We start from the raw sequence: 18,459 nt of genomic DNA on the forward strand, positions 1-18,459 counted from the left end.
TCTCAATTTTTAAAAACCCACACCCTCCTTTGAGAGTAAACATAAAAATCTTTTTCCTTCTTTAATGCTATTGAAAGTTCAAAATAAATCAAATATTGTTATTAAACTAAATCAAAGCAATGGGGTTTAAATATGCTTAGTCAACCTGTGTATGCTGCAATCTTTCTGCCTTGGGAATCATCAACTTGCTTAGGCCCCTGCTGTGTGACTCCAGTCGGATCCCCGAAGGTCAATTGGCTGTGAAGTCAGTTGTTTTTAGGCTCTTGGACAATGGGTAGTTGCCTTTATTTCTGCAAGGGGCCCCATTTCAGAGGAAGAGCTCCTAAGGTGGGGGAAGATACCATGTCTCCCTGACTTCTACAAGAAAGGTCCTGGCCAAATTTTCCAGCTGAACATTCTTTCCCATAGTCACACAAAAAGGTACTTTCAGAACTTCTTTGGGTATAGAGCACATGATTCCATGAGCTAGAGTTTATTTCTCATAACAACCTCCATTTCTTTACACTAAGTTATTCCCCTCCTGCCTGCCTGAGACTATGGAAGAAAATCAGCCTCATCTTGTGCCCAATAGATCATTACTTTAGTGAAGAAAAGCTGTAGAGTGATTCGTTTTGGTGGTTGGCCACATTACGATTATGTGCGTGTGTGGTTGGGATGGGATATGGCATGGGGGATGTTCAGTTGGCTTGGGGAGTCATTTAAACTGTCCAGATTTGTGAGGTAGAGAATGGAAGGAAGGAGGGGTGAGCTCTAATGCCAGAGTTAGTTCAGAGCAGTAAGAGTATGATTAAGAATCAACATGATTGGACAAAGTACAGGCTGGAAGAGGGCAATGGCAGGTGGAGCAGCTGAGGGTGGAATTCACAATGAGCTCAGCAGAGATGCGCTGAACCCTCATAGAGTAGGTGGCAGAGAGTTCCATTGTCAGAATGCAGTTGAGGATGCTGGGTCTGGAGCAGAGCCCCAGGTTCTGGGAATCCAGGGAAGGAGGTAGGGACACGTGGATTGGCCCTGACAAGAGTCCTTCTTAGGGATGTTCTGCCTAAAGCTGGATTTGAAGGTACAATTCAACCTCTTCCAGAATGGATCTCATATCCTATAGTCTTCATTTTCTAGAAAAATTCATTAGTCCAGCTCAGACATTTTGTACCTGATCCTACTGAGATTCTCCCTGCATCCTTCCCCTTATGGTCTTGGAAGAGCCCTCAACTCTTGATGATCTTGTACATACCTTCTGGTTTGCCTGACTTTCTCCAGATAGTTACCCTCAGAATAGACTAGAACTTAAAACAAAGTAGGAGTAGCCAGATCCCATAGGTCTGGTCACTGGCTCTACCTTAGTTGAGCTGGGCCTTGATTTTCCTCTTCTATAACACGGGCAACATGCCAATTCACCTCCTCTGAGCTGTCCAGTTAAACCCTACTCTGAGTTCCCAGGGAGTGCAGTGCCCTACAGCTCTCCAGGATGCAAATTGGTAATTTTTATTTTTTGCCAAGCCTCTCATATCAGCTCTAGTTTCATAACCTCAGTCACCCTTCCCTCTCCCTCCCTTGCTGCACGTACAGAACCCTCCCCTATAGCCCAGATGCACACCTGCAGGAAAAATTGGCATGGACTCCTTCCCATCTGTCACCACTTCAAATAGCTTGAGTGTGCTGATGACAGATAAAGTAATTGCAGAGAATAAGAATGACTTAATATTTGATGTGTTAAAATAATTTTTTAATGCCATGCATTTGTATAATTTATAGCTGGAATCCACAGTTTTCATCTTTCTTCCCACTTCTTGCCTGGTTGCTCTATAGTGGTGGGAACATTTGCTCCATGTCTTGTGTATTTTGCTTAGTGGGGTCACAGGGAGGAAGGGGGAACATTCATCAACAATGCCTGCTGATTTCTTCCTCTCCAGGGCCTCTTTCAGTTCTTAGCATGTCGAGGGGCTTAAAAATATTTGATGAATGCATTATTAAGTAGCAGTTTGGGACTTACCTAACAAATATTTATGGAGTGCTCATGTGTGCCAACTAGCATCCTAGGTAGTAGAATATCACAATGAACAACAGACATGGCCATGCCCTCAAGGAGTTTAGAGTTTGGTATTGAAGATAGATATTAAGTGAATAAAGAGATGAGGAGGGGAGGAAAGGTTTTAAACAGGAAGGTGACATGATCTGATTTTTTCTTCTAGAAAGATGTGTTGAGGCCAGAAATAAACTGGTGGCCAACATGAGGGTGGGCTGGGAATAAGGCCAGCGATTGAAGGTGGAGACCTCTATCAGTTCAATTCTTAGAGTTCATCCTGGCTCAGATCTGACATGAAGGGCATGAAAGACAATAGAAAAAACAGGGCCATTCCCTCCTCTGAGCTGTCCAGTTAAATCCTACTCCAAGTTCCCAGGGAGTGCAGAGCCCTACAGCCCTACAGGTCTTGGGAATCAAACCCAGGCCCTACATACATGTTGGGAAAGTGCTCTACCATTGAACCACATTCCCAACTATAGATCTGCTCTCTTTAAGAAAGATTTTCAAACATCAGAGAGAAAATTCTCAGCTGGGAACCTTTGTACTCTTTGCTACTTAAATGCCTTGTCACTACAGGTGTGTTTCATCTTGCACTTACAATGAAGGGCAGATGAGAAGAATATGGCCTTCAAAGGTGTGTCTGAGATGTTACTTCCTTCTTTCTGTGATGTCCCATCTCCTTCCCTGATCTGAGCTCTTCTCTTTGTAGAATTTCCACAGTTACCAGAGATGTGCTTGCTCCAGCTTGAAATTGGCCATGAGGGTCATATTTATACCAAGGAAATCAAAGAAATGCTGCTATAACTCAGGGCTTTTATTTTCCCTGGAAAGCTGGTTGTTAAACATTTACCAGCATACCACCACCTGCCACTCCACTGTGAACCTAGTGGCTCCTCACAGGTTAAAGCCCTAACAGGTAGTGAGGGACTTCTGTTTTGGCTACAGCACTGAGGTGGCTAATTCTCTTGTTCACCAAGGCTATAATTTCTACCCGTTAGTTTTCTAGGGTATTTTCAGTTCCTAGTGCAACACAAACAAGGGTCCTGAAATGAGGGGTGTTGTAGGAAGAGAGGGACAGCCTTTCTTTTGTCCCCCGTCTGCCTGCAGGTTGCCATTCTGTACTTGTACTGGTGTGCACCCTCCTGGCTAGGCCACTCTTTGGTCTGTGGGATGACTTCCAGATCTTCCTCTAATCCCTTCTCCATTGCCCATTGAGGTGGTTATATATTGGAACAGAGAGAAGGGGAAATTAAGACAAATTAGTTTTTGCTCATTCATTACCCTCTGGAAGATGCCCAATAGATGACATACCCAACTTGGTGTGATGAAAGTCCTGTGGACATGGAAATTGCAGACCTGGACTCACTCCATGCTTTCCCACTTTCCAGCTAGGAGACCTCTGAATGTTCCTCGATGTCTTTGAAGTTCCATATTCCTATTTCAGCTGGGATGGTAATCACACCAAACACAGAAGGCTATTCTAAGACCCATGTTGGAAACTCATCAACATATACCAATTCTTTCCTTAGATCTATTCTGGAGCTATAGTGACCTTTAAATATATAAGTTCACATGTTTACTCAGAGAGATAATGGAGGATATGTTATGAGGACATACAATCCTAACCTTGCCCACACTGACCTAGGAACAATGCCAATGTCTCTATCTAAGCTTCAGTATCAGCTATAGTCCAAGGACAGTTTGATGGGCATATCCATCTCCTGGCCTCTGAAAGGTTCTGAGAGTCAGGACTGCATGGGATGAGATGGAAGTTGTCAAAATGTCACTGGATTTGGTGATCAGGGTAGGACTGTAGGTGTTTTCTTGTGGCTCTGTTTTTATCCTTTGTGTGAAAATGATTTGTGTAGCAGAGTCATATGTTCTACAAGAGGTTGTCTTTTATGAGCTTCCAGTGGGGAGCAGGGAGGAAGGAGAGGAATGGGCTTATGGTATCAGACCTGAGGTCATCTCTGCTTCAGGAGAAGGGCTGATGCTTGCTAAGGAAGGTATGGCCCCCTTGTTCCGAATACTACATCCCTGTCTTCCCAAGATCAAGTGTATAACTTTCTAATGGGTTCTAGGAGCAAAGCAACAAAACACATGTTATCACAAAGCAACATGTCATCAGAGAATTAGGACAGGTGACATCATTTAGCTAACTCATCACATTTTACCACCAAGTGAAGATGGGAAAAGAAGAAACAGGTCAAGATCTCATCACTCAGGGATTTGCAAGTGTCTCATGTCAAAACTCTTTCATTACCATCATTTCTGATTTGTCCAATCTCTTGTCATATTCTTCCACAGCCCCCTCATGATGTCTTCATTTTTCATTTGAGACACCCTCCCAAGGGCTCATTCCATGAACTTTCCAGATTATGTCACCTGTTCAGTCTGTTAGTGGGCACAAAATCCTTTTCTTACCCAAGCTCTTTAAGGCTCACAGGGAAATCATGACTGGGTAGGGGCATGGGGCACTTCCACTTCTGATTAGAGTTTTATGAGGGAAATATGCTTTCCCCAAAGTCCTCTTTGGGGAACTAGGCATTCTCAAGTAGGCATGAAAATTGTAGATTCTGCTCTGGGCTGGTCCAATGGAAAATAAGATTTATGGTGGCTAAGATAAAGGGATTATAGAAGTGGAAGGCTGGAGAATTCAGTCCTACTACTGACATCAGAATATGTAGACAAGAAATTCACAGAAGAAATACAAAGAGCTAACCAACAGTTACAAACATACTTAACCTTTCATATATATATATATATATATATATATATATATATATATATATATATATATATGGGCTAGAGATGTGGCTCAGTGGTTAAGCACTCCTGGGTTCAATCCCTGGTACAAAAAAAAAGGAAAGAATTTTATGTGGAGTTGTGTGTATGTGTTTAGAAATATACCAACCTATTCAGAGTAGATACATCTGGGAATTGAGATTAAGGAAGAGGAGAGTGAGGAGTTATTATATTTTACTTTGTGCTATTGTTTGAATTTTTGTAATAAAACCTTAATAGATTCAGGTATTTACAATACAGAAGGTAACATACCCTGGTTCACTAAGAACTAGGAAACCCTCATGTAGCTCAGAGCATGGTCTGGGAGGGACCAGTGGCTATAGGGGTAGGATGCAAGCTGGGACTTGGAATCATATCTGCTCCTGGATGAAAATTGTTCAAGGACAGTTTGCAGATCCTCCAGGTCCTTTTGATCCTAGTAACAAGGTTAACACTAGGTACCGAGGCTTATGCTTTTTTTGTGTGTGGCTGTGGGTGGTGCTGGGGAATTGAACCCAGACCCTCACATATGCAAAGCATAAGCTCTGTTACTGAACTACATTCCCCAGCCCACCTGCTTACACATTTTTGTTGAGGAATGGAGGAGAAATCTGGATCAAGCAGTGCTAGATGCCAGTCCTAGAGAAATTGGGATTCCGTGGAGTAATCAAGTTGTGAAGGCAGGGAACCAGTCTCCAGAGGCACACACAGGAGCAAGGTAGCAGGACCTCGAGCGGCTGTCATCAAAGGTAAACAGTACCCAGGGTAAGGCAGTGTTTCCAGCCAGTGAGTTCAGATTGACTCCAGGGACAGGTTGGGGCCTGGTCTGTATCGGGGAGCCTGATGACCCCAGTTGCAGAGAGCAGAGCTGCAGATTCTGGCAGGGATGCAGAACCTACACCATGGCGGCCTGGAGTGGATGTAGACGCCCTGCACTTGCGGCTTCAAAGCCTGCCGGGGAGCTCCCGCGAGGCTGAACAGTGCGTACGTGAGGTCTGTTCCCATTCTATGTGCAGACAAGCTGCTGGTCAGGACCTGGCCAGCAGAGTCCAGTGACCCAGGAGTGGGACAGCGCTGCAGCACTGCTCAGCCTGGCAGGAGGTGGCCTTGGTAGGCTGCCCCACCATGGAGGCAGGGTGCCAAGGCCGCCTCTTTGCTGCTCTGTTCATTGTGTCCCAGCCACAGGCCTGGAGGAGTCAACTGAGTGGAAAGTCAATAAAACAAGCTGGCGTTTCTCCCCCTGGCGCCCTGACAGCCTCGGCACCGTGGGAACCCTTATCATGGGGACAGGACGGGCTCCAGGAGGCTGCTTGAGGAGCAGGAGCTCCTGCTGTCAGCTGCCCCACAGTGTCCCGCCTGGCAAGTTTTGGCAGCCCGCTGGCTGGGAGGGAGGTAACCGTAGCTTCTCTTTGATGCAGCCCCCTCCACCCTTCACCCTCCTCCTCAGCAGCTGTCTCCTCTCTCCAGATCACCCAGCTGCAGAAGAGGCTGGCAGAGAGCACTGGTGAAGGAGTCCTGGGAGGAATTCTGAGTCTGTGTGGCCCAAGGCAGGTCATTAACCTCTCTGAGACTCTGACTGCACACAAGTTGTGAGCCTGTGAGACAAAAGAAGTAATGGCTAATGTTTAGCAAATTCTTCTGTCGTGTGAGGCACTGTGGCCCCTGTAGCATTCAATACGGTGTACTTATTTACTATCTTGATTTTCTGTGACCCCAACTAAAAGAGGAATTTCACAGAGAACGTTTTTTTTTTTTTTAATTTTTTATTGTTGGTTGTTCAAAACATTACAAATTTCTTGACATATCATATTCCACACTTTGATTCAAGTGGGTTATGAACTCCCACCTTCCCCCCATACACAGATTGCAGAATCACATCAGTTACACATCCATTGATTTACATATTGCCATACTAGTGTCTGTTGTGCTCCGCTGCCTTTCCCATCCTCCACCCTCCCCCCTCCCCACCTCTTCCCCTCCCCTCCCCTCCTCTCTCTCTCTACCCCCTCCACTGTATAACCCTGAGGGTCTCCTTCCATTTCCATGCAATTTCCCTTCTCTCTCCCTTTCCCTCCCACCTCTCATCCCTGTTAAATGTTAATCTTCTTCTCCTGCTCTTCGTCCCTACTCTGATCTTAGTTACTCTCCTTATATCAAAGAAGAAATTTGGCATTTGTTTTTTAGGGATTGGCTAGCTTCACTTAGCATAATCTGCTCTAATGCCATCCATTTCCCTGCAAATTCTATGATTTTGTCATTTTTTAATGCAGAGTAATACTCCATTGTGTATAAATGCCACATTTTTTTTTATCCATTCATCTATTGAAGGACATCTAGGTTGGTTCCACAGTCTTGCTATTGTGAATTGTGCTGCTATGAACATCGATGTAGCAGTGTCCCTGTAGCATGCTCTTTTTAGGTCTTTAGGGAATAGACCGAGAAGGGGAATAGCTGGGTCAAATGGTGGCTCCATTCCCAGCTTTCCAAGAAATCTCCATACTGCTTTCCAAATTGGCTGCACCAATCTGCAGTCCCACCAGCAATGTACAAGTGTATCCTTTTCCCCACATCCTCGCCAGCACTTGTTGTTGTTTGACTTCCTAATGGCTGCCAATCTTACTGGAGTGAGATGGTATCTTAGGGTGGTTTTGATTTGCATTTCACAGAGAACGTTTTTGATACAATTTGTTTAGAACAGTGCAGGCATGGTAGATGCTCAAAATTATTTGAGGAGTGAGGGAGCAAACGAAGGGGTGACTCATTTAGTCCTCAGGTTAACCTTATAAGATGCACATCATCAGCATCTCCATTGGAGAGGCAGAGCCTTGAGACTAGGGGAGGACAGAAGATGGTGTGTTAGTGCTGGCCTCCAAACCAGGCAATTTAACTCCAGCACGAGCTCTGCTTGTACTCTGAATAAAACCACGTACTCATCCCTGGAAACATTGGAAGGCGCTGTCCAAATGTAAGGTGTTTCCATGATGGCACTTCACTCACCTGAGGACGTGAACGTCAACTTTGTGTCTGTATGGGGGTACAGCTCCTCCCTCATCCTTTGAGGCTTCCACCGCCCCATTTTAGGTAGCACAGTCAGCTGTTAACTTTTTGCTGACACACATTTTGTACATGATCCATAGCCAATCTTTAATCCATGGCTGATTTATTCTGACCACCCAGCACATTCTCTGCTTCCTCCTTCCACACAGTGAGCTGGTGGCGAGTGTGCTGGGAAAGTTATCACTCATTTTATGACCAGCCCAAGACACCGTGCCCCGGAGTAGAAGCCTTGTGAGGAGCATGCTGCATTCCAGGGCCAGAGTTCAAAGGCTTCTGTTGCTAAGATATATTCCCATGTCTGTCTTCGTTATCACTGTTACCTGAGAATTACTTGGAAATCTCATAGAAGATGTACTAGCAGGTACTCTGTTTCTATCCCATTATTCACTTCCATTTTTCATCTGGCTCTGAATTATATTGACATGTCCTCACCTATATCTGACTTCACCGCTGCTGTCCCCCAGCCAGGGCATAGATATCCTGATTGGGAACCAGGGGAGACTGAGGAAGGAGGGAGGGGGAATGGTTGAATAAGGATATGGAATTATAAACGGAGAAGGGAGAAAAACCAGAGTTGTCCACCCCCTCCCCCCAAATTCTCTGTTAAGCACCCTATTTCTGCTGCTCTGGAAGACTTGCTGCTTCCTGGATAGTCAGAAAACAAGGATTTCTCCCGGGTAAAGAGTCTGAGAGCACGGGGAAGGCAGGAGAGTAGAAGCAGAGCTTTCTGCCATTGCTACAAGGATGGGGTTGACAGCCTCTGTCTTCCTGGGGGCAGGTGGTCATCAGGTCCCTTCCTGAGGGGATGTTCAACATCAGAGACAAAGGGACAGTGGTAGAAGAAAGAAGAGCCACAGACTTTGGAGTCAGCCTGGTTTTGAGTTCAGATGCCACCCTCTCCTAGCTGTGCAATATTGGTCACTTAACATCTCTGAGCCTCAGTTTCCCCATTTGTAAAATCACGCTTTTCAGAGTCACTGTAAGAATCAAATGAGATGGCCAATAAAGTGCCCTACAAACAAGGTGCATCATATAAGCTATTCTGACTGCCAAAGAAATGAAGAAAATTTATGTACTAGCACTTGCCTTAGAAGGAAATGATTTGTTGGAGAAATACTTTGGTCTGGGCTTCAGAAAAAGAAGCTGAAGTTTCAGGGTGACCTGGGATGGGAAGAGTGCACTGCACAGGCACGGGGAGGAAGGCAGTGAAGGGCTTTGGGGTGCTTCAATTGAAACCACCCCAGGGCACCTTCCCCCCTAGTCAGTTTCTCTGAACTCACAAGATGGTTGTGGGTAGGTAAATTTTTTCTTTGAGGTGGGACAGACCAGAAATAGCATGCACAGATGAGCTACCTGGAGGCAAGAAAATCACCCAGAGGTAAGCACAGGAGTTCATAAAAATTGTCCGAAAAACCTGGGACTCTCATAGGTCAAGGGGTTGGGGCACAGATCAGGTTAAGAGAGTTTTTGTGGGCTAGGAAGTTACAATGACCATCTGTTTACTCTACTTTTTCTTCATCTTCCTCCTCCTTCTCCTGTTCTTTTTCCTGCCCCCCCCCCATCCTTCTTCCTCTTCCTCTTCAGCATCCCTATTTAGTAGGGAGAAACAGGTTCAAATGAAGTACTTTGCTCAGTCAAGGTCACATGGCACCAATGGTGACAAGACTGGTTTTAAGTTTCCTGAGCCTGCTTCCAGTCCATGGCTGTACCCTCTGAGTCAGACCACCTGTCCATCATGAAAGGCTTGTGGTCTCAGGTAACAGATGAGGATATTAATCTCATAGGACTTGCACAATCTGCTCAAGGTCAGACCTGGGCTTCATGCAGGGCCCTCAGATCGGCAGGAGATTTCAGCAGGGACCTGGCCCCTGTTGTGGCCTTCAGGGCTGAGGGGAGCTGTTTTGCTTTCAGACAAATTACTTCATTTATCTGGGCTAATCACCCCTACTGATCCTGTCTGCTAGTTGTGCTAAAGTGTCCCCTCTCTGCAAGTGGATTAAGGATTATGGAGACAGAACTGGGCACAGGACCCAGGAGTTCTGCTCTCACACTTCATGTGGCTTCATGGCTGCACCTGTTTCATTCTTTTGGCGCTCGGTTTCATTTGGTCACACTTCAAAGCACAAACTCACATAAAAAGGCTAAATTTAGCTTTAATCAAGTAATTGCTGAACACTATATCATCCAACGATCATTACCAGCTCCAATTATTGATGACTAAGATGGAAGGCCCTAGAAGAGAGAAATCAGTTATGTAATTGAACCCTCACAGAGGTTTTAAAAGATAATCCTGTGTGTGTCCAACTGCCTTCTTATTTCACAAAGCTTAACACCTGTATCAGATGTCCTCTCAGATGCCGTGGAAACCCCATTGGCTATGGAGATAAGGCTGACCCCAGGATGACTGTGGAGGTGGGCAGAGTGGGGAGGGGATGAGGTGGTGGGGATCTTCCCGTGCCATTGAGATCAGTATTTATCTATCTAAATTATACTATAACTGAATTATTTATCCTAGAGCAAGAGAAACATAGAAAGGAGATGAAGAAAAGAGAATGAGGAAGCCCCTCCTGCCCCCATCTCCCATTTCACTTTAAAAGAAGACAAACCACAGAGGGGGAAAGTATGAGTGACAGAGCCTTGGTCTTGCTTGCACAGACAGATTTTAGGTGATTTGGGGCAAGTTTTTAGAACTTGAGAGATTTTTGCCAATTAGTTCATTGAGGGGAATGACTTAGTGATTGCCAAATACCCACCACCTACCCTGTGGGTCTCTGTCATGAAGAGAGAAGTTAGTTAACCAAGTTAATCCTGGGTTCTCTCTAGCTTACACTGTTTCTGTATTCTGAGCACAAGTAGTGTCTATACAGTCCCACAATATCTATAGAAATTCTTTAATATAAGACATGAGGAATGTAGCTAAGCCTGCTGTCTGTACTGTGCATTGTGTAGGTGTGGTAAGGAGCTGTTCATACTCACTCACAAGAGCAGTTACGTGCCTCTTTTTCCAAATTTGTGTTTAGTGACATAACCTTGGTTGCTTGAAATTTACTTCAGTGGGAACTTTAAAAATTATTTATATTTTTCCACTTTATTGAGATATGATTGACAAATAGAAATTGTGATATTCAAGGTGCACAATGGGATGCACATGTACCATGTGAAATGATTTCCACGATTGAGCTGATTAACATCCCTCAGCACACAGTTTCCTTTTTCTTTGTGATGAGAATAGTTAAGATCACTTTCTTAGTAAATTTCAAGTATATAGTACATAATTATTAACTATAGTCATTGTCCTGTATTGGTCTCTGGAATTTATTTATCTTAGAACTGAATATTTGTACCATTTGTTCCCATTTTCCCCATGGTTCCAGCCCCTGATTACTTCTCTTCTACTTTTTGTTCCTATGAGCCTAATTCTTTTAGATTCACAGGAAAGTAGGATCATCCAGTGTTTGTCTTTCTGTGGCTGGCTCTTTCACTTAGCATAGTGTCTTCCAGGTTCATTTCTGTTGTCTCAAATGGCAGGGTCTCCTTTTTAAAAGCTGAACAATATTTCATTATTTATGGAATATTTGTGATTATGTAAAATTTTGTATGAATTCTGTTATGACATATAATTATGTCTGTACACCACATTTTCTTTATCAACTCATCCACTGATGGACATTTGGTTTGTTTCCATATCTTGGTATTGTGAATAGGGCTGTAGTGAACATGGGAGTGTGAAAATATCTTTGAGATAGTGATATTATTTTCTTTGGACATATACCTAGAAGTGGGGGATCATATGATAGTTTAAACATATTTTTTAAAACCTCCACACTATTTTCCATAGTGGCTGTCCCATTTACCTTCCCATTGTGAGAGCATACACACTGTGAAGATTGGCAAACAAATCTAGGATTTCCCTTTGCTGGAGAGCCAGTTTAAAACATTTATCAGCCAAACAACTCTGAGATACCATGGCACATCTATGAGAATGGCTAAAATCCAACACTGGCAATATCAAATGTTGGCGAGGATATGGAACAACAGAAGAAATGCTCATTCATTGCTGGTGGGCATGCAAAATGGTACAGCCATATTGGAAGGCAGTTGGGCAGTTTCTTATAAAACTATACATACTTTTACCATATGCTCCAGCAATCATACTTCTTGGTATTTGCCCAAAGGACTTAAAAACTTAAGTCCCCATAAAAAATGTAAGTTAATGTTTATAGTAGCTTTATTTATAATTGCTTCAAATTGGAAACAACAAAAATATCCTTTAAAAGATGAGTGGACAAACAAACTGTAGTTCATCCCCATAATGGAATATTACTCAGTAGTAAAAAGAAGTGAGCTTATCAAGCTGAGAAAAGACATGGAGGAAATTTAAGTACACATTGCCAAGTGAAAGAAGCCAGTCTGAAAAAGGCTACATACTATGTGATTCCAACTACATAACAAACAAATATGGGATTTCCCTTTGCTGGAGAGCCAGATTAAAACATTTATCAGACAAACAACACTGAGATACCATGGCACATCTATGAGAATGGCTAAAATCCAACACTGGCAATATCAAATGTTCTGGAAAAAGCAAAGCTTTTGGGCAGCATAAACATCAGTAGTTTCCAGGGGAAGGAGGGAGTGGGAGGGATGAGTTGGTAGAGCACAAGGGATTTTTAGGGAAGTGAAACTATTCTGTATGGTACTGTAATTGTACATATCATTATGCATTTGACGAAACCTATAGAGTTATAAAACAGAAAAAGTGATCTCTAGTATAAACTACTGATTTTCATTAATAATAATGTATTAATATTGGTTCATCAGGAATTCATGAATGCAAGTTGTTAATAATAGTAAAAATTGTGAGTAGTGACTGGCAGAGGGAGTATATGGGAACTTCATGTTTTCTCTATAAACCTAAAACTGCTCAATAAAAAATAGTATAATTAAAAAAAACATAGCAGCATGTCTCTGTGTGTATGTAATGACTTATTGAACCAATGGTGCACATTGGGTGCAAGTAGAAAACAACTTTATTTTCTTATACCATTGCCTTGTTTGAATCTTTTACCTCTCCTTACTGATATCAATAGGAACTTTCTGGGTTCCTCTCAACTATTAAAAAATCTTGCTTCAAGTTAAAAGTTAAGTCCATTTAATTTTTTAAGCATCCATCTCTGGCTTGATTCATGGCTTCCTCCTTTCCTCAGGATGGACCTGTCAGATTGGGAGATCCACAGTGCAGAAGGAGATATGAATGGATTCCTCCAATTTTCCTTTTCTTTCTTCTCTATTGAGAATTCTGTGTTGGCTTTTCTGGAGTTGGAGAAGGTAGTAGGATAAGGGTACAATTGCAATCTGGCTTTGGTGGTCCCTGGGAGTGCAGCTGTCCCAGTTAGGTTTCTGTGCTATGATTCCTGGGTCAGGGTCAGCCCCCTTCCATCTGATCACTTTAAAAAAAGTTATAATATGCATCATAAAGTTATTATTTGGGTTTCAATTGGTTATTCTGTACCATATTTACCATTTCCCATGCGCCATTTATCTGTCACTGACTACATGTTCATAATTGTGTAAAGTAATGGAAACCAAATTCAATACAGTATGTATGAACTAAATGTTTTTTTTTTAAATTTTTACTAATTGCTTTATTTTTTAAAAAAGCAAATATGAATGAGGCAGTTTTCATGAGTTTCACCAAGGATATGGTGAACTGAGCCTCCTCATTCCCCAGGGAAGTATGGATTGATCCGGTCTTTTTGGAAAGCAATTTGCAAGGTTAGCAACAACCACAGACTTTAAAAAAATGTTCTTGCCTTTTTTTCATTTTTTAAATTTTAATTTTTTATATATGACATCAGAAAAAATTACAATTCATATTACATATATAAAGCGCAATTTTTCATATCTCTGGCTATACACAAAGTAGAGTCACACCATTCGTGTCTTCATACCATGTACTTAGGGTAATGAAGTCCATCTCATTCCACTGTCTTTCCTACCCCCATGTCCCTTCCCTTCCTCTCTCTCCCCCTTTCCCCTTTGCCCTATCTAGAGTTCATCTATTCCTCCCATGCTCCCCCAACCACATTAGAATCAGCATCCTTAAATCAGAGAAAACATTCAGCATTTGGTTTTTTGGGATTGGCTAACTTCACTTAGCATTATATTCTCCAACTCCATCCATTTACCTGCAAATGCTATGATTTTATTCTTTTTTAGTGCTGAATATTATTCTATTGTGTATATATACCACATTTTCTTTATCCATTCATCTACTGAAGAACATCTAAGTTGGTTCCACAGTTTAACTATTGTGAATTGTGCTGCTATAAACATTGATGTGGCCGTGTCCCTGTAGTATGCTGATTTTAAGTCCTTTGGGTATAGACTGAGGAGTGGGATAGTTGGGTCAAATGGTGGTTCCATTCCCAGTTTTCTAAGGATTCTCCATACTGCTTTCCATATTGGCTACATCAATTTGCAGTCCCACCAGCAATGAATGAGTGTGCCTTTTCCCCCACATCCTTGCCAACACTTATTGTTATTTGTATTCTTAATAGCTGCCATTCTGACTGGCGTGAGATGGTATCTTAGAGTAGTTTTGATTTGCATTTCTCTAATTGCTAGAGATGTTGAACATTTTTTCATATATTTGTTGATTGATTTATATCTTCTTCTGAGAAGTGTCTGTTCAGTCCCTTGGCCCATTTATTGATTGGATTTTTTTTTTTTTTTTGGTGCTTAGCTTTTTGAGTTCTTTGTATATCCTAGAGATTAGTGCTCTATCTGATGTGTGAGGGATAAAGATTTGCTCCCAAGATGTAGGCTCTCTATTCACCTCACAGATTGTTTCTTTTGCTGAGAAAAAGTTTTTAGTTTGAATCTATCCCATTTATTGATTCTTTTTTTTTCCCAAACTGGATTTATTTATTTATTTTTTTAAATTTTTTATTGTTGGTTGTTCAAAACATTACATAGTTCTTGACATATCATGTTTCACACTTTGATTCAAGTGGGTTATGAACTCCCATTTATTGATTCTTGATATTAATTTTTGCGTTATAGGAGTCTTATTAAGGAAGTTGAGGCCTAATCCCACATGATGGAAATTTGGGCTTACTTTTTCTTCTAATAGACTGTCTGTTTTAATTTCTAGGTCCTTGATCCACTTTGAGTTTTGTGCATGGTGAGAGATAGGGGTTTAATTTCATTTTGTTCCATATGGATTTCCAGTTTTCCCAGCACCATTTGTTGAAGAGGCTATCTTTTCTCCAATGTACATTTTTGGCACCCTTGTCTAATATAATATAACTGTAATTATGTGGGTTAGTCTCTGTGTCCTCTATTCTGTACCATTGGTTTATCAATCTATTTTGGTGCCAATACCATGCTGTTTTTGTTACTATTGCTCTTCTTGTTAAGCATTGTTTTAGCTATTCTGGGTCTCTTGTTTTTCCAGATGAATTTCATGACTACTTTTTCTATTTCTTTGAGGAATGCTATTGGGATTTTGATCAGAATTTCATTAAATCTGTAGAGTGCTTTTAGTAGTACAGTCATTTTGACAATATTAATTCTGCCTATCCAAGAACAAGGTAGATCTTTTCATCTTTTAAGGTCTTCTTTAATTTCTTTCTTTAGCATTCTGTAGTTTTGTTGTAGAGGTCTTTCACGTCTTTTGTTGATTCCCAAGTACTTTTTTTCCTTTTTTTTGAGGCTATTGTTAATAGGGTAGTTTTCCTAGTTTCCCTTTCAGAGGATTTGTCACTGATATACAGAAATTCCTTTGGTTTATAGGTGTTGATTTTGTATCCTTCTACTTTGCTGAATTCATTAACTAGTTCTAGAAGTTTTCTGGTGGAATTTTTTTGGTCTTATAGGCATAGAATCATATCATCAGCAAATAGTGCCATTTTGAGTTCTTGTTTTTCTATGTGTACCCCTTTAATTTCTTTTGTCTAATTGCTCTGGCCAGTGTTTCAAGAACTATGTTAAATAGAAGTGATAAAAGAGGGCATCCCTTTCTTGTTCCAGTTTTTAGAGGGAATGCTTTCAATTTCTCTCCATTTAGAATGATATTGGCCTAAGGCTTTGTATAGATAGCTTTTACAATGTTGAGATATGTTCCTGTTATCCCTAGTTTTTGTAACGTTTTGAACATGAAGGGTTGCTGTATTTTGTCAAATGCTTTTTCCTTCTCTTTGTTAGCTTGGTTAAGGGTGAACTAAATGTTTTTACCTGTGAGAGACTTTGAGAATACCAACATGAGCAGTTCACAGGTTCTGCTCTCAAGGACTTGTAATTATGTCACATCACATATTAAATTCTTACTCATTCAGCATGTATTTATTAGATATATTCCATTTGAAATTCAAGATGAGAAAAAAGTGATTTTTTGCTTTAGTTGTATACACCATTTATTAGGATAGACAAATACAAAATACAGGGATCATATAAATAATCACTACATTTTCCTGGCCACTTGATGTTCTTCTTTCTGGCTCCCAGCAGTCTGCCTCATGGCACACAGCTCCTATTGGGTTCCTTTGCACTAAAAGTGGTACCACAGGAGACATTTCCCCTGCTCTAGGTAAACGTGTGGCATGTTCCTGGCCTGGCCTTCTCTCCCTTGCTGCAGCCAGGGAGATGGCAGCCTCTCTCTTGTCTTCCAAGCTTCCCAAGGTTCTCATCTTTGGATGTTTTCTTGGTGTGTGGCTTAAGGTGGGTGGAAAGCTCCTCATGCAGACATAAGCAATCCATCACAATGGGGGGATGGTCGCTGTCTTCAGAAATCCTCACCCTCCAGTTTCTACCTGTCAATCTCCAAACTTCTTCTGCATCCTTTAGTGGGTGATGGACTAAGAGCTACTAAATTGGTATTTGGGTCACCTGTGGCATATTTTTCATCAACATTCCTTTAGAATGTTGGCTTTTGACACCCACCACCTCCCCACAGCTTGGGCTTGAGGAGACAGAGATAAGAAAGGGGAAAAGGGGAACCCAGCGTTCAGAAGCTGGCCTGGCACTCATAGCTAGGCAGTGCCGTTCTCTGAGTACCAACTTCAGAACACTCCAAGACCATGGTAGATAAAACAAACCAAAGACACTTCTTACTTATGTCTAAGCACAGATAAAAACAAGGACACTGCTTCACAAAAGTGTCCAACACCAACTCCTCTTGGCTGGGAGAAAGACAGCCACTTCTTTATGAATTACATCTTGATCCTAGTCCCAGTTTCCCCTCCCTATGGATAAGATTCATTGAGATGCCCTGTCATAGAATTGTCCCCACTTTCCGGTGACCCCCAATCTAGGGTGGCCAATAACTTTCTTAGGCCCTCCTATAAGTCAGTGAGTGTTTCCTACACAGCTTTAGGGATTCCCTGTGACTCTTTCATGGTGGATTTTGCCCCTGGGCAAGTTGTAAAACCAATTTGTGTGCTTCTGGTGGCCTTTGGATAGAGAACATTGCCAGAAGCCATGGTGAGAATTATACTTTGACCTCTTATTCCATACAGATGTGCCTTCTCTGCACCCTTCAAGGACCTTTTTATTCTATCCAGGTAGGGAACATTTCTTCCTTTACAGCTTTACTGAGGTATGATTTACATTGATAAACTTTACATATTTAAAATAAACATTTGATAAGTTTTGACACATGAATATCTTTATTTTATAATCTTTATTTTATAATCCAAAGTTCTCTTGGGCTCTTGCCTCCATAATTCTTCTCTAATAACCCTGTGCACCACCCTTTCCCCAGTGGGGATTAGATGACAGCGATGTATGCAAGTTAATTTCCTGATTTTCATACTGTCTAATTATTGTGTCAGAGAATGTCCTTGTTTATAGAAAATACATATTCCAATATCAGTGTTATTCTTGGAACTGAACCAATTGTTTCACTCAGTCCCTTTTGGCCCTAGTCTTATGGATCTCTGATCCCTAGAGGAGGTTTGATCCTTCCATTCTGTATGAAGGTCCCTGGCAGATGGCATGGGTTCCGAGGGTCCCTGAGAGGTGGTGTGGGTTCTCTAGATGCAGATGCCAAGGAATATTTGAAAACAATATGAGAGTGGGAAGTAAAGCAAGTGAACTTTGTTCTGTGCCTGGGACTCTCCCTATTTTTACTGGAGTGTTGAAACCAGGAAACTTATTAATGATATCTACAGCATATCAACACAGGCATTAATATTAATACCTGTGAGGAGGTTGGATAGTTATGGGAATTCCCCATTGCCATAGGCATTATCCACACAAGGACATGGCCTTACTCAGTGATCACATCCTTGCTTCTCAAAGCTGTACTAGATCAAACTATGTCTGTTTTATATTTGTAAATTCCTTCCTGATATTAAAAATAATAGTTTACCATCCAATACAATAAACTGAAATTTGCTGAGAACTGTTACTTTTCACATAGGCAAGGCAAGAAAAGAGATACAGTTTTTGTTTGTTTGCTGGTTCTTAGGTTCCCTTGGGTCTGCCGTCTTGTACCCAGGCCACTCTTGATTCATACGGATCTCCTAGAACCCATTGCTGCTGCTGATCCTCCCAGTTACATTTGAGGGGGCAGCAACCTTATCCTTGAGATT

General features: G+C 41.8%; 1 pseudogene; it reads left to right on the plus strand.

Annotated features, from left to right (window-relative positions):
• The first annotated feature begins 5,650 nt into the window (after positions 1-5,650).
• Positions 5,651-18,459, plus strand: part of LOC131423751 (heat shock factor-binding protein 1-like) — a 76,115-nt pseudogene continuing 63,306 nt past the window's right edge.

The sequence above is a fragment of the Marmota monax genome, unplaced genomic scaffold, assembly GCF_021218885.2.
Source record: "Marmota monax isolate L192 unplaced genomic scaffold, Marmota_monax_Labrador192_F-V1.1 WCK01_AAM20220418_F8-fsc00062, whole genome shotgun sequence".
NCBI classification, from domain to species: domain Eukaryota; kingdom Metazoa; phylum Chordata; class Mammalia; order Rodentia; family Sciuridae; genus Marmota; species Marmota monax.